At 38.2% G+C, this 16,393-nt stretch overlaps 1 protein-coding gene across 13 annotated transcripts in view; it reads right to left on the bottom strand.

Moving 5' to 3' along the window:
• The window catches only part of LOC139480549 (focal adhesion kinase 1-like), a 169,184-nt gene that overhangs the window by 123,114 nt on the left and 29,677 nt on the right, over nt 1-16,393 (bottom strand). Inside the window, exon 1 of one of the 13 annotated variants that reach the window (XM_071263670.1) lies at nt 7,936-8,001. The exons of 10 other annotated variants lie outside the window; for them this stretch is intronic. The gene's annotated coding sequence lies outside the window, so the exon portion shown is untranslated. Of the gene's footprint in view, nt 1-2,562; nt 2,636-2,689; nt 2,831-7,935; nt 8,002-16,393 lie in introns of those variants that run through there. 2 more of the 13 variants (XM_071263665.1, XM_071263667.1) reach the window with 2 other exon arrangements.

Here is a 16,393-nt window from a genome sequence, read left to right as displayed (position 1 = left end):
CCGCTTACTATTGTGAGTGAGTGAGTGAGTGAGTGAGTGAGTGAGTGAGTATGGTTTTACGCCGCTTTTAGCAATATTCCAGCAATATCACGGCGGGGGAACCAGAAATAGGCTTCAAACATTGTACCCATGTTGGGAATCGAACCTGGGTTTTTCGGCGTGACGAGTGAACGCTTTAACCACTAGGCTACCCGACCACCCCTACCACTGTAATACAAGCCATCATAGCCAAACACCTACACTAACATACAGTCTATGAAATATTTTATCACACAATACATATTTCTCCTCTAAAATTAAAACAATTAATTTCAGGATGCTGATTTCAGACTAGACTTGCTTTAATATAAATCTAGATTGATTCTGTTTTCATACAATACATATATTCCACAGTCATGGTGCAGGACTACCTAACACTGTGCAATAACAGGTTTATACACATCCCAACACAGTGTGACCTGCTACATGTTACACAGAATCAAGCACGCCCCATGTAGAACCCACCTGTGTTCTGCCTGCAACAAACATGTGTACCATGTATACAGCAGGACAAGATGAAGGTACTTAAATTCAGTTTGTGTTTGGGTGTGACAAGTCTAGAGTTACACATATGTAATACATCCATCTGTTATTGGCTGCAGCAGGAGAGATTCCAGCCCAGTGACTGTCAGGATGAGGTAGGATTCACACCAGCCATCTTAAAATAATGACTCATGCTGAGATACATCATCAACTGCTGATGATGTTTCGAAACAGGAACATGCTATTATAACTTATAATTTGAAGTTTACACCATATTCGGCTTTTCCATTGGATGAGAGGTTGGTCACATGACTGTGAAATTGACGTTCAGAAGTGTATGAACAACAGAATTTGACGTTCATACTTTTTTCACGAGACTGTATGTTTGAAATGATGTAAACACTGACGGACTACTTCCACATTCCTGGAGGAACCCCTGGGAATTCCCAAGCATGAATACATACAGAAGTGTATCTGACACAATAACACATGCACCTGCTAAAACAATTTATGAACCCACCAAAAGAATGGTCAAGTCTTATTGCCAGGACCGTATTCCATATGTTTAAGCTGAGGCCATGAGAAATTCTATTCTACAGGGTTAGAAACTAACAGTTTTCCTCCACTAGTCCTTATAATGATAACATATAGCAAAACCCTTAAAAAGGGCAAATTTTTACTAGTCCTTATGATACCTTTACCATTGGGCAGTTTGGCAAGGACTATAGGACTAGAGCAAATTTCTAACGCTGTTCTAGTCCATCAATGCAGTATCAACACTAAGTGTACGCTGCCAGCCACCTCATGATATACATATATGTTTATATGATGTAAATGAAATAACATGTAATACCTCTATGTATAATGTACATCATGTATATCTACCTTTCATGTCTATAATTATATACATGTCCATATGTAGATAGTTTGTACCCTACCCTACGAAGGTGTTCTGTATAATAAAAATTCTTAATTCTTGATTCTTGCATTCAAATATTATCACCATTAGATGAGAAAGGCCTGTTAAGAACTACCTCTTAAATAAACCATTCTTTAATGTGATTTCAGTGAAATCTTGTAAACTCAAATGCCAATAACCTGAATTAAAATTTTAAAAAGATGTCTTCATGTTCCAAACAGACTCCCTGTATGAGGTGAGGCAAAATGGAGGCGACATTGTTATACCATGGGTAATAACAAGTATAATCTTATATAGTCTTTTGGTATGACTCAGCTAGGGATCGAACCCCAACCTTCTGTTCTCCAGGCACACGCTCTATCCACTAGACCATGGTGGCGGTCCAAGCATCATAATTATGAGTTCTATATGGTATAATATCACCATGTTTGTATGGAATACAGACAACCTGATATATTTTGTATTGTCCCTAGCATATTGAGTTAGATATATTCAGCATAATACCTTTCATTCCATCATTCAATACACACTTCTTTCATAATAGATATGTTACCATTCAAAAATCAATATTTAAAAAACTTGGTTTACAATTTCTGTGTTTAAATTTAACATGTTTAAATCGCTTCCAACTGGCTAATATTCACCAACAGACTTCTCGTGTTTCTCTCCTCAGGCCATATCAAATTTCCTCAAGTCATTCACAAACAATTCATTTACAAACTCTCCATGTATCAGTCCAGTGATCAACTTGCCCCGTGCTTGACCTAGATATCACTAACTGTTGTCACCCACACAGTCACAACCAACTCTCACCTCAAGGCAGAGTCCTGTCCATGTACAGGTCTCCCCTATGGAAGCAGCTCCTACCAACATGTTAAACATGCCTCCTCCCACACATTGCCAACGTTCAAGTTTCCCACTCAGAAACTCCACATCATCAAGCCACACATTACACTTCCATTCTGTAAGTGATCATATCCTCTCAGCTACTGTATAAATACTCCGTCCATGCTTGTTGTTACTTCAAGTAGGTAAAAGAATACTTACACCAACAAATCACAATCATTTCCAAACAATTCAACAAATTTAACATTACAGTTCAAACAAGCAAATACACCTACCCAATCTAACAAGTACCACTTCTATGTACGTAAACAGAGTGATAACCAGGTCTTTGGGATGGAATTCACTCATATTACAGCATCGCTTTCACATGTCCTTAATTGACAGACTGTCATGTAATCTCACCTGGCATTAGGTCCAGGAAAACAGTATGCACCGTGGCGAGAGTTGACCCAGTTTAACCCGCCTGCTGCACTGGATAGCCTGCTACTCCCCTGTCGATAAAATCCCACTCAAGCAAATCACAACACCACCTCTGTTTAGCCCACTGCTACTGTTGACAGGTCCACTGGCAAATTTGGGAGGGGCACTCTCTAATGGTCAAGGTCCAGCTGGCAGATCGGAGGTGTTAAGTGGGATGCAATCATCATATACATACATATGATGCCCCACGTCTACATGACAAGAGCACCGACACCCAGTTTGACTCGAACACTTTACATCAGGGGTCACGGTGACAGGATCTGAAGCATGTCCTGAGCGTGTGTACTTGAAACGTTTATGTACTTCGGTTAGGAAATGATAAGGTGCTGGTTAAATGTTTACATCGGCCTCAGTTCTTCCCTTGTTACAAATATAAATGGGTTTTTTAAATTTACTAAAATAAAATCTTCATCTCAGCTGATAAAACAATATACAGTTCTTTTTTCGGTTAAAGTTAAGTTTAAAATTAATTTTTCAGAAACCAATTGATTACAGGGTTTTAAACAATTCTATTTTCTAATCGTATTATCAATGATAATCAGCTTAGTATTTCTGTTTTATTTCACGGTTGATATCTTTGATGAGGGATCGAAAACATCTGTCATTTATTTTATTTGTTTTCCCGCATCATCTGAATGGTAAAAATACTTTGATCTAAATGCAGTGAACAGATGCATGCTAAAATGCTCTATGCACAGTTACCATTATGTTTACTTTGATTTCAGATCAAACAGAAATTAATCAACGATGAATAATCAAGAAAACATTCCACTTAAAAAGCAAGTTGTGATACGGGAACCCATGCAGCATAGTGAGTAATGAAAGGTACATCCCTGACGTACATAACCAACATGACTGACAGAAGGTAACACACACAGGACTGATTGCGTGGTCAACAGCACAATCCTGGTAGTTTCAGTAGCAACTTCCTGACAACATCCGTGGCGACATTCTTTCGCAGTGAGGAATACATCTTATTATAGATAAAGTTTGAAATTAAGCATGAATGTAATGAGGTCTTTTTCATAACTCCAATAATAACAGTTCAAAATTTAGAACTGATCTATTCAAGTACTACAGCCAGTATTTGAAACCAAACAAGTTACCAGGGTGCCATCAAGGCCCACAGACTTTAGAACCTGAAGGCCCTGACTAAACTCTTCAGACTCTCCTTAAAAACAAATATATTGACAAGTATATTTACTGCAGGTCATAAGCACCCATACAAATCTGAGTGATTGAGTGAGTTTGGTTTTACGCCGCTTTTAGCAATATTCCAGCAATATCACGGCGGGGGACACCAGAAATGGGCTTCACACATTGTACCCATGTCGGAATTGAACCCGGGTCTTCAGCGTGATGGGCGAATGCTTTTACCACTAGGCTACCCGACCAACCCTACAAATCTGAAATTATGGACCCGAAACGAGATCTACCTGTCACGGGCGCTCATTTTGAATACTGACTACACCAAGGTTCAAGGTGTGTATTGTTTGTTGTTTGACTTCACACACAGCTAATCTCCAGCTTTATGAAAGTGGACTGTAAATAAGTGAGTCTGGACCAGATAATCCAGTGACTGATATTATGAGCAACGATCCATGCCATTGGGGTATGCTGACACACGATTAACCATGTCATTGCAACCTGATCCATTAATTCTTCTCTTACAGTCAGCATGGGATGCCGAGAAGCCATTCTACCTTGCTCCTGAGGATGTATTGAATGATATGTCCATAGGTGTACAGTAATTCTATCCTAATGATTGGGACAACTTGTTTTTATTTATTATATAACCTAGAAATTATGATATAAACAAATAATGCCTGTAGGCAGTCTGGTCAGAGACAGGTTAAGCGGAGATAAATAAAATACCAGTCAACAGTAGAAACTAACATGTTTGGTCCACTCGTCTTTATAATGATAACATATAGCAAAACCCTTAAAAATGGCAAATATCCACTAGTCCTTATGATACCTTAACTACTGGGCAGTTTAGCAAGGACTATAGGACTAGTGCCAATTTCTAACCCTGACTTAATCAGAAGTGGACTTACAACATACAAATGGCCGACTGCCTTACTCAGTATTAACCTGATGGCGGGGCAAGACATAACACGGAAGGGACTCAACCCCAAAAAGTAAGAGAATCTGTACATTACTGAGAAAGTGTTATCCCAAATATGACATTTGCTACACTTCCAGGTAGACATGAACATAAAAATCACCTTTTCCTCTTTCGTATGTTTAGCAGAACTGATCCCCATCTTGCTTTCTTGAGTGTTCAAATCTTGTAATATTGTAATAAGGATTTCGTAAAACCGGACCATGAACTAAGGAACATGAAACTCAAACATTGCATAAACTTGCAGGGCTGTTTTCATATGGGTGCATGAATATTAAGTCACAACTACAGTTAATGACAAGCATAATGATCATTAGTCCTGCACCAAGGCTGTAGAAAATATGTATTTTATGAAACCAAAACATATCTAGATTGAAAAAGGAGAAGTTAACTCACAAGTTTAATATATGTTTATCTTGACTACACACTTGGAAGGCTATTTGTTGCAATACCCACCAGCCAGGACTGATTAGCTGTAGTCATAGGAAAGTATCGAGTGTTCTCTAACTTCTTTTGAGCAGTAAATGTTTATTAATATAAGTCCAATGCTCCATGGGTAAAAAATACCAAGCCTGCCATACCAGCCAGCTTTGAACAAAACTCAAAAGTTTCACTAGACCAGGTCGAGAAAAAAACCACTTCTTATGTTAAAACATAGGGAAATTGGGAACATAGGTGAATTTGTACTGTCCCCAGGCTAGTGTTAAATTCTAACCCTACCAGAGGCTACAATGCAGGGTTAGACATTATACATCTCCACTAGTCCACACATGATATGCTCGTTTCTGTCTATCTGATGGTAGGTGGTGGGTTCCAGCTAGGGCTGGGATGAGACCAAATTTACTACCCGGGTACCCATCCCCCCTATAACTCAACCCTACTCGGGTATCTGCTGTAGGTCTCAAGAGATAGGTACAAATTGTCCGATTGGTAATAGTTTGACTATAGCCTTGGAAAAATGTATTTAGATACACGTATAAAACGATCTGGTCATGCATACGCTGAAGTTGAAACATTATCTTTATTCAAACATATGAAAGTCAGAAGGAATGGGTGCATAGTCAGAAAGAAATGCGAACATTAGTGACTTGTAGTGTAACCATAGAGTTCCAGATAAGTTTTGCCATTAAACATTAGATTGGTTGGTTGGTTTGTTGTTTAACGCCGCACTCAGCAATATTCCAGCTATATGACAGCGGTCTGTAAATAATCAAGTCTGGACCAGACAATCCAGTGGTTGACATCATGAGCATCGATGCACGCAATTGGGATCGATGACATGCATCAACCAAGTCAGCGAGCCTGACCACCCCATCCCGTTAGTCACCTTTAACGACAAGCATAGTCACCTTTTACGGCAAGCATGGGTTGCTGAAGACCTATTCTACCCCGGAATCTTCACGGGTCCCGACTCAAAGGCCACATGGAACCAACTACATTCAGACCTGGCTATAGCTCAGGTTGTAACAATATGTTAATTGCAAAACAGTTTCTTGCTATGATCTACACATGTTCTTGTTGAATCATTATTTTAAATGATTTCTTTTTTTTAAAAAGCACATGTCAATACAGTGTTCGCCATTTAAGTCAAGGGGTCCTATGTCTAATCATTTAGCCAGGATTTGAATTAACAAAACACCGCTAGTCCAAGACAAGTAACGTTCAGGAAGAAGATATGACATTTCCTTGTGGACACCAACTTCCACTTTCACCATTGTCAGATGGCAACTCTGCAGCAGATCATTTCGCAGACTACTTTAATATTTAAATGAATTTCTAACCCTTTTGACAGGTATCATAATGGGTTGGATAAATTATTTCTTCCCATAAGTGCGTACACGTCTGCTTTATCACATGGTTTTGCATAGGGTATTTTGAACTATTTTCCTTTAAATAATGTTGGGTTAGGGAAGTATCTTAAACAGCTCAGATGCCAATGTTCAGCCCTTGGAGTCTTAGTTCTCAAATCGGAATAAGAATTTCTAAATTCATGTTAATATAGCTTTTTCTATTGTCAAGTATTGTATTGTAGAAAAAGGAAGAGGACTTAATGCTGAATTGAATGCATTGTTAAAATACTAATGACTTATTAAAAAAAGACCAAACTTAACTTTTGAACAAAGTAATGATTTGCCTGCCAAGCGCACTTTGTTTAGACTAGATAAATCCCTGTGGTGAGTATTGCCTGTGCCAAGCCCAGTGATATCATTAACAAAACACTGTGACTGCATTGTGATATGAATAGCTGTACGTACTGGTAACAAAAATCTATACGTTATTTCAGTATATTCCAGTTGACACAACTGGAAATCAATAAGTACATTACAGTCTACATGAAATCAAGCATGAATAATTCAGTACAATTCTCAAAATAGCAGCTTTCAAAATTTTCTTACTTGAAAAATTATATATTGTAACACACTTGAACAAAATCGTTGTATTGAAAACCATCATGTTGGATACATGAATGGCAAATAACATTAAAAATGATTAATATTTCCAGCCCTAAATATCATTTCATAAATAGATTAAACTGTCTGGTCATTTCAAACAATTTAAAAACATGAATATGGTCAAATAAATTGGTTACACAAAATGTTTTCATTGTAAGCGTAAGAAAATGACGAAAAACATGTCAGCCATTAATCGCAATGTCAGAGTAAAAGAGGTTTACAGCAGTAATATACTACTTGACCTTCATTACAAGGCTAAACTGTAACACTATAGACATATTACACAAAACTGAACATGTTTCACTCACATAATTCAAAAGATAAACCATGAATACACATTCCCTGGAAAAGACGAGATTTCAAAAATTCTCCGGAAATTAAGATACTTTTTGGTCGCCATTACTCTGATCACACAGGTAAACTATTACAACTCATTCCATTATAATCATAAACAAAAATATGACGTGAATATGGTCCAATCAGATAAAAACCATTTCAAGATGCGTAAAGTAGATCTCAACAACATAAAACTGCATTCTGGGAAAGCATTTTGACTTTCTAGACGAAACTGACAAGACAGCCATACTCACCACAGCCTGGGCTGAACTTCGTGCATACCAATCTTTTTTGTCGTGGAAACCAATTAAACCCCACAGAACCTCATGACAAGACCAGAAATTCAATCAAGTATTTTTTGGTTTTGCATAGAGCTTATGATGATTTAGCACAGCTAGATATTTGCATGCGACGTCTGTTGCATCCGACCTCGACCAGTCGACCTGTTCACACGGCGAGAGGGCAAGGTGATCAATAGATTTTTTCACTCCACTACGGAACTGGCCGTGCAGTGAGACAGTGATGGGAACAATGATGCACGTGCATAATCAATGCAATGTCCAGGATAATAATCAATTATTTCGCCACTTATAGTCACATGACTATTATGCCGAAGAGAACATCACACTAGAATTCAAACAGAGGCTGAGGAAGGCCAGTTTCCGACAATTCCACCGTCCTATTAATCAATGACTATTCCCTTGTTTAACGTGATCACTTCAACTCAGATCATCCTCCCGACCAAAGTCTGATCAAGAGTGGTGGACTAGTTCTGAATTTCTAAATGAATGTCCAGTAAAAGTAGGCCAGGGCCTACCAGTTCTTGACACAATGGTGTCCTGCGTCAGGCCTCGGATATGAACGTTGCAGGTGCTTTGTTGTAAAGGAATGAGCAGGGACATAATCACAGAGGGCTCGATCAATAACGGAACGATGGCTGCGGAAATCTCGGTGCGGACGAAGTAATTGGGAACAGTGGAAACGGCTCTTGTATATATCTGATTAAGCCATTTCCACTAGAATGAAAGATGGAGGATATGAAGAGTTAACAGCTCTTGTTCGGAACATCTCAGTTGTTGCAAGGTAGCAATGAGAAATGAAATAAATGAAAATATTTAATATAACTTTCCCCAGTTGTAGAATGATTACAATTCTTAATCTGAAATCGAGAAGTCTTATGCTTAATGTTAAATCTGCAAAGATACAACATAAGTTATTCAAGGGGTTTGACTCTGACAGCAATATTTCATGTTTTAATGGAATACTTTTGTGGTCTTGACAATAATACCATTTCCACATGATCAATACTGCACTTCGCTTTTAATTGCACAATGATATGCTCTTATGCAGAAACTACAGGATGTATTCATGGAAAATAATTAACCTAACAAGGCAGTACTGTTCAGGATGAAGATTCTCAAAATCATGATAGCAATAGAGAGACAGGCCGGCATCACGATTTCAACCTTATTGAAGAAACAAGGATAATCAGAAAGCCTGACTGGCCATCCCAGAGTAGAAGGGAGACACCCAGCCTCATAAGTAACAGATGCGATCAATCTCCATCAAGTTATCCTGCAAAGGGGTGATAATTTCCTGGACACTTAATTTCCACACAACAGCTTGGGAGGAGACACTCAAGGGGAAGATTGAGGAACGACTGGCCAATATCAGTGACAGCTAAAATATGAAATCTTCCACAGTCTGTCAATTAAAGTCAGCTTTATTAATGACATGGTGGAAAGATATTGACAAATGTGGATCACTGTGTATGTATTTCAAGGGACGTGTGCTCCATCATGAGCGCACCTCTGTATTTGGAGCGAGCTTGCTGTAGTTGCTCAAGACATTTCTCATATTCCAAACCTAGCATCAGGCTACACCAAATATTTCGTGTTTTTAGGATCTTGTAGGCATTTTTGCATGGAGGAAAACAATATGTTTAAAACAATATTAGAGTTGAATGGACTAAATTGTTAACGATACTTTAGGATGTATCCATTTCAAAATGGCTGTTCTTGTCTACCTGCTGGATCTTTTTCCAAATATGTCTTAAACATGTTAAGGACAGCATTTATTAAATATATTGTTTACTTTTGCAAAATGTAGGGGAAACTGGGTAAAAAGTTACCTTGGCTTATCTTTAAACAAAGACTGATCAAGTTTATGGTAATACAGATACCGTATTCCACGTAATAAGCGCCCAGCTCTAATAAGCGCCCATGGCGATATTTGCTGATATATTGGCTAGTGAACAAACCCAATTAGCACCCCTTCCGATTGATCAATGTACACAAGATTTATTTATTCGCGTATAATACGCACTCGTGTGTTATATGCACCCTTAATTATGGGCAAATAAATTCTGGAAAAATATATCTGTCGTATATATAAACATTTCAGGCTGTCAGCATAAACCTCGAAATTTATCTTTTAACCAAAATAATATTCTAATAAGAGCCCCCTATTTCTAATTTTGCTTCCAATTCTGACATTGATAAAGTGACACTTTTATTCAGATCATATCAAATCCATTTCACACACTGATAGAAAGTACATCTCACTGTGGCATTAAACAAACTGAAGGCATATGATACACTAACAAAATTACATGCAAAGCACACCCCAAAATAGTCCATTAAATCACAGCTGCCATACTAACATGATCACTTCACAATCTGACAAGAAAAAGACAACTAACATGTCCAAAATGGTCAGAAGAAGCGCCAACATTACTATGCAACCACTCGTGACATTCTGCAACAGCTAATGACATTACAGAGACCAACTGATCTGTGCCATCTCTCTCTGTCACCATCAGAGACCAAAAGGAGACAAGGCCAGGGACAGAATTAGCCTGTCTCACAGTCCCTTAACCATATTATTTTCACTTCCGCCAAGCCCTTACTGCAATGCAAAAGCCCTAAATGAAGCAAGTCTAGATTTTCCTCAGGTTCCATCTCACTGGGCTCCTTTTCAATTTAAATGGAATTTTTTGTTTCTGTCAAAGTAATATATTTTCAGAGACTAAGAGCTAGTAGTCTTGGACAGACTCTTCACAAATCAATCACACCAAGCATGACCTGGGCTGACCCTGCCATGTCCCACTATTGTAACCTTGTCCTGCATGTGTCATTGTCAATGTCACGGCAGGTTTGTGTGGGCAGGCACTTTGGGATTACTAATGACTGATGAAGCCTTGTGTGAATTCAATCCCATTCAAATCTGACTGAAGAGCTCAATGGCACACAGTTCTGAGAACTATGACTAGTTACAGGTTTGAAACTAAAATAATCGGTTGGTCAGGTTACCATGGTTACCAGAAACAGAGACAATTTGTTTTGGCCTACCATACATTCATTATAACCAGTCTAAACTACATCAATTTGTGACATCATGAACAATGGATGACATTGCATCCTACTTTTCTCAACACTGAAGCACTGTGACTTCATATAGCTTTAACTGACCAATCAGCATTGAGAATCACTAAAATGCACAGTTTATCACACATGATCATGCTACCTTCATGGGTAATGGGTTACCAGAAACAGGCAATTTGTTTCATCATAAGCAGTCTAAAGTACCAGGAAATGGTTTGCTTCACCCTAGAACAAAACTGATAATGTCTTGTCCCAGATAACTGTCTGAGGAAGCTCAAACAATTAAACTCCCTCATCAACATCATAAACATCCCTAACACCATATGCAACATCACAGGTCCTGTCCAACATGTATCAGACATGGAGATAGCCCAACTATAGTGAACCTCAGACACATCTCCCTGACTTCATTAACACTGAATATATTGCTCTTGATGCCAGTATAGGTAGTAAGAGGTCCTGGAAGGAGCTCTGACATTTCATTAACTCTGGACATGAAAACACCATGTATTCCTCAGATCGAATCTACTTCAAAGAGTACCATATGTAAAAATGCAACTTCCTACACAAAAGTTACAATTTTATCTCAAATTATGTTTTATCAAAGGATAAAGTAAGCATAAAGGATAAGTAATTTGTTAGTTACAGTTGGAAATTGATTTTTTTCTCATATATCTGACATATAGACTAACATATAGTCTATGAAATCTAACATTACAGAATACACTTCTCTTCTCTCTAATATTAAAACAAATAATTTTCCTGATTTTGTGGAATAGAGACAGCTAGAGCTGGCTAGACTTGCTTTTGTATATATGTCTAGATTGGTGTTTTTCTTCCATAAAATAAATATACTCTACAGTCATGGTGCAGGACCAATACAGCCGCTACTGAAAGCAATAGATCAACAATCTAGTTCTTAAAGATTTAAAAACACGAACCATGGCAACAACTTTGAATCCATTCCAAAATTATTTTACAGCAAAAATATTTTCTTTACAAGACATGATTCTGGCCATCTCCTTCAGTATTTTATGACATTGTGAAGTAGCTGTGGAAGAGGCAATAAAGTCGTATCCTGGGGTGGGAGTTTACTTCACCTGCATGGCTGACATCAAAGAGGAGTAATCTGTAAGCTATAACCAGTGCCCACCAGCACTCATTGAGAGGATGGAGTCGAGAGGGAGGAGGGGGATAATGACGACTGAACTGACTTGAAACTATCAGGCATACTTATCTGCCCCCAGGATCATTGTAAAATCGTGCATGTCTTGAGACTCGACAAAGATATGTGTTGGAAGAGCATTAAGAAAAGAAATGCTGAATTGCCTTACACTGCCGAGAGCAGAGCTGTTGAAGGTCACCATCCTTATTCATCCTTATCCTACATAAGTTGGAACAGCTGCACCAGTATACATTGTATGACCCTAATGACACCATATTTCAAAGTTATGTCAACAAAATGTAGTTAACTTAATGATATCTTTTTGTTCTAAAACCTCAATTTTGAAAAAGGTCAGGAAATGTGAGACCCTAGACTTGCACAAGTCTCTAAGAAATTGATTATTAGACTAAATCATAATTCCTAGATTATATAAAATAATAAGAACAAGTTGTTCCTATACAATACTGGCATCCTAAACTGTACTGTCCACTGATCGGTCCACTGATCGGTCCACTTTGATAAGGATAGAATTACAATACTTCCATGGACTTTATAATCACTTTGTACAGCCTTTAAGCAAGTCAAGTGAAACCACTACAATTCATATATCCAGTAAAATTGTTCAGGACATACTTCCAGATGAACAAAACATGGGTAAGGATTAATGTCCTTTCCTGATAAGCTAATTCCAGGGCCCCTCCACAAAGCAATCTTAGCGCTAAGGTGACCGTACCTCCCATTCTTAACATAGGCTCACGATCATAATCACTAAAAAGATTACTTTGTCAAAAAAGGCACAGGTAAACAAGGTTTCCATAATAACTTAATTACTTTAAGTTCATTGCAGAGTTAATCACCCTACAAGAAGGGCAAGGAAACATGTCAATTCTGCACAGATCCAAAAGGTGAGGTGAAATGGGGTTTAACGTCGCATCCAAGATTATTGCACTTATAAAGCGACGTGCATGTACGTGTGTGTGTTTGTGTGGCTGCTTGTACTAGTCTGGACTGATGCCGATTAATAGTGCTAGCTCACTGAGATACCATGCCGCAGTTTAACATGAATACCCCACTCAGACACAGTATACTGACTCCGAGCCGACCAGTCCTTGTTTTAGCCCCTTAATGCCGAGCGCCAGACAGGGTAACAACAAGTACCATCTTTTAATGTCTTTTGGTATGACGCGGCTAGGGATCGAACCCCGGACCTTCCGCTCTCCGGGCGGACGCTCTACCACTAGACCACGGAGGCGGTACACAGATCCAAAAGGCAACCATGACCACCTGATATCTTATTGTAACTATTCATGATAAGGGAAAGTCAAACACTGTACTTCAGAGTATCGACTTGGTTATTTGCATCTTATTATCATTAACAGTTTAATGTGTTGTCTGTTTGAAGAAGTATTTGTTAACTCTTTCATCACTGGCTGCCCCAGAGTTATGTCCCTTGAAACCCTGCAGTCCCTGACACTGACAAGGCCTGTACACTGGCCTCCCTGGCAGTATTATTAGAAAATCACACCATCATTTTTGATGCACTTTTTCTACCAGAAACTTGCTTTTAATATACATTGATCATATACCATTGTAAAGAGGATTAAGTATACTTTAATATTCTTTGTTGTTATTGTCTCTAACCTTTGTCATTATCTAATTACAGGTGTTTACAAGTGAAATAAAACTTGAAAACACTGAAAAAATGAAAACAGACAATGAATTTTGGCTCAAATTGTATTAAAAATCACAAAACTAAATCACAGATACAAGGTAAACATAACACAGTGGTCTTGTCATCTTGGACGGCACAGGTAATCGCAGGTGTTACAGGTAAATTCTCTTCATGCACATCTGTAAACAAATAAACAAGTTTACAACTCTTGGTACTGACTTTGTTTTCTATACTGATGTCACATATTACTTATGATACACCTACAGTCTCTTAGGTAAACTCGTTAACACAGGTAAACTTGTTAACGCAGGTAAACTCGTTAACACAGGTAAAAACAAATATTTGATTTATTTTGTTCTTTTTCAGGATTTGAAACAAAAATTAAGTATTTAAGTTTTTAAAAAGTAATTTATCACATTACATGAACATTGAACCACAGCTACTATAAGAATGACATCACAGGGAAGATATCACAGATTGATCTGAAGCGGGAAAGATTGTAAAAGGACAGAAAGATCGTAAATTCAAGTTCTGCAAATATAAAAGTTGTGATAACATATTTACAATACACTGCTATTTACAACTGCATAATAAATTAAATCAGTACTTTATTAAATCAATTAATAAATAAATAATTTATACAGTTACTAAAATTTAAATTAAGATGTAAAAACACAAGAGAACAAACATGATTATAGAAATAAATTTTATTCAAATTGAGCGAAATATAAGGACATACGACAAACCGGCAAACTACAATTCGGATTGCGATCAGAAAAATATTTTTAAAAAAAAAGAAACAAATACGTCATGCCACTCACCTTTGTTGTTGTGATCGCTCGTTCACGTGTAGGCTGCATTCTCATTCGTCGCACTGATAATCCGTTCAAACGCAGAATCATTGTAAAACAGTTGGAAAAAATCAATAGCATGACTCTTCACTCACCGTACGTGTCAATATATATATATTCTAGAGTCCGGTCGCCTCTTCAAAATCCCTCATGTCTCCACTGTTGTGGTCCCTCTGCCACTCCCATTCTTGAAAGTTGGCGGGGAGGGTCACCTCGTCGAAACCGTCAAAATCTTCACCAAAATATTCGCGAAATTCCCTCTCCCCTTCGCTTAAATTATTCAATTCAAACACATTATTATTCCCGATAGAGTCGTTGTTAATCATCTGATCGCTATCCGAATCGTAGTTGGCCGCCATTACGCTTGATTTACGATTCAAGCGAGAAAAATACCTGTCGCGAAAACAGGTGACATCCGCGATTTTCGCGCCAAAAAGACGGGGAAATTCCATAGAATGACGTATCAATCACGTGTATATCTCGTTTCCATATTTAGAACGAGATTACACACGAGAAAGGAAGTAGAAAGAGCGATTTTGTAAACACGCTCGCGCCGCCCGATTTATCGGGCAGCCGGGTGTGGGGCTTGGACTGTTCTCGCCCGATTTTTCGGGCAGCCGGGTTCTGGGACACGGTTTATGCTGCCCGATAAATCGGGCAGTCGGGGCGAAAGGGTTAATCACAAAAGTTGTAGATGAGTAAGATAACTCCATGTGAAGAGGGACAGGCTGATCATGCCAGGCTGATATAATGCATGTCATCGTATCCCAATTGCGTGTATCGATGCTCATGATGTCAATCACTGGATTGTCTGGTCCAGACTTGAATACTTACAGAGTGCCGTCATATAGCTGGCATATTGTCGAATGTGGCATTAAACAACAAACAAACATAATAAAGGATGTTATTGCAGCCTCCACTAAAGGGAGATAACTTCAAATAAACAGCTTAGCCCCGTGGGCAGACCACCTTGCCAGACCAAGGATCATAATGGGATCTGAAAATATGACCAGCAGATCCTGGCACAGAAAACGTACACCAACCAAAAAATAATAACTCACCGTATAAAAGATTCAAATATAGAGATAGCTGAGTCTCAAGAAATGTTCCACAGCCTGACTCCTGTCTATCGGCTCTGTCTTGATCAATACATCAACAACCGATCATGTCCTATACATGATTACCCAAAGGTGATAATTGCTCCTACAGCCCCACCACTACATATGTTCATATTACCATCACCATGTATATATGTGTTAAACATGCGATATAGAAATTAGGCAATGATGAGGTGACTGATATATTCAGGTATTACTCATGAATGAGGTCATGGTAAGTGTCATTAAGTAATAGAGAAATGATTCATACATAGTGTTTTCCTGACACATGTTTTCTGTCTTGCCTGGGGTTGAAAAAAATTATATCAGGAAAAAATCTATTTCTCGTCATGCACTTAATCATGTAGGAATGCCAACCAGGCATGAATTATTAAGAATGGTATCAATGGAGCCAGGGAAGAATCAGTTTAACGTAACATGACATTAAACTGTTTCCTTGTTTCTGGGAAATGCTTCAGCTTGTAATCTATTATTAATCATATCAATAGATGATCAGATTTTATAGTTAATTATTTTTTAATTA

Source organism: Haliotis cracherodii, unplaced genomic scaffold (genome assembly GCF_022045235.1).
Source record: "Haliotis cracherodii isolate W230 unplaced genomic scaffold, xgHalCrac1.p SCAF_4, whole genome shotgun sequence".
In the NCBI taxonomy this organism is placed as follows: domain Eukaryota; kingdom Metazoa; phylum Mollusca; class Gastropoda; order Lepetellida; family Haliotidae; genus Haliotis; species Haliotis cracherodii.
This window is presented reverse-complemented; position numbering and strand designations above follow the sequence as displayed.